The sequence below is a fragment of the Rhinopithecus bieti genome, unplaced genomic scaffold, assembly GCF_001698545.2.
Source record: "Rhinopithecus bieti isolate Rb0 unplaced genomic scaffold, ASM169854v2 scaffold_12003, whole genome shotgun sequence".
In the NCBI taxonomy this organism is placed as follows: Eukaryota; Metazoa; Chordata; class Mammalia; order Primates; family Cercopithecidae; genus Rhinopithecus; species Rhinopithecus bieti.
Genome location: NW_016807365.1, coordinates 2,041,180 through 2,042,865, shown reverse-complemented (window position 1 = coordinate 2,042,865; position 1,686 = coordinate 2,041,180).

Below are 1,686 nucleotides of genomic sequence, written 5' to 3'. Positions count from 1 at the left end.
AAAAAAAAAAAAAAAAAAAAAAAAAAACTCCCACTTTTTTTCCATTTTATCAAGCATATATAATTAAATTTGTTAAGTGAAAGAATGCTTAAAACACTTGCAGGGATGTTTCTCAGGAACATGCTGAGAATTTTTTTTTTTCCAAAAATTAGTGACGTTGGGGAAACCAGCTTCCTTTGCAAACTCACTGAATTTGTGTGTGCATCACCAAGGTAGACCATATTTTCTTATGGGTAGGATGCTAGCATGCAACCTGGGATCCCCAAATATGATATATTTACAGGAAAATCAACACAAAATGGTATGAGAATGCAGACTATATACAGAATCTATTGTGCTAAAGGTGGCATCAGAGCATCAATCTTTGGGAAGTAGTTGTGACAAAGTTTCTAGAATCCAGTGCCCGAGGGTCAGTAGGCAAATTCTGGTGTCTGTATCCCTCAACAATATTTCTTCCTGCATAAGCCAGTTAGGGTGAAATCTATTCTTTGCAACTGCGGGCATTGATAGACAAAATCCTTCTTTACTTCTGGCAATACCTTTCTCTAATTCTTTAGCAAATACCTATTTGTCTGTAGTTCTCAATTTTTGGTTCCCTCCTTAACTGAAAATAAAAACTGATACTCTGTTGTCCAGTATTGTAGTCTAAACATGTATGTATCTATTTACATTAAATTAGTTCAAATTGAAAAAAATTTAAAAATTACTTCTTCAGTCATCCTGAACACATTTTAACCACTTAATAGCAACATGAGCTACCAGCAACAGCATGAACACAGATACAGAAACATTTCCATCCTTGAAGAAAGTTATATCAGAAAGAGCTGCTCTAAGGCGTAGAAAACTTGACTGGGCATATGTGTCTGCATCTACATCAGAGAATCTCCTTTTAATGAGTTAACTGATTCTGTCAATAGTTTCAAATTATGACCTTGATACCATGACATATTACACTCATCTTTCACTCTATTATTCATTTTGATTTTCCAAGTAAGTTTTTGAAAGATCAGATTAGATGCAGAGCTCATTTTCTGTTAGAATAACAAAAATTTAATCTCATCACTAATCATTCCTAAACATTGAAGTTTTCCTCCCAGTTACCTTCTCATGAATGATGTTAAATTCTAGAGTAAAATCTGAAGTCTGACACTAACAGAGCCATCCTTTACAGAAACTACATTCAACTATGCTAAAGTGTTCATTTTAGTTCAATGATACCTGAAATGCAGTCTGTGAGGTGGACATTTAGGATTTCTACCTGCCTAGCATACATTTCCCATTCTTTTACTAAGAGTACTTCAATTTTTAAAGTCTCCCCTAGTATGCAAAGTCTTGATACTTCTGTCAATCAAGTTATTTTCTCACCCTCCCTGGACCTTGTACTTGACTTAGGAAATAATTAACCAATTGGATTATGCTGTAGAAACTTACAAGGAGGGAAATCAAATGAAGTTACTTAATCTTAACAGAAATCACCCAAACATATGCTCATGAGTTCCTCTTCACTAGACCCCCAGAGCTGCCCTTATTTTTCCCTTCCTGAATTTTGATTGTTCAACATTTACTTTGAATATCGGTCCTCCTGCAAGATTTTAAAGATAATTTTTAGATTTTGCTTTTAGGGTAGCCAGTTGGCTTTTGCAAAAGTATTAGATGTTATAAATGTGCCTATATTTTTATATACTT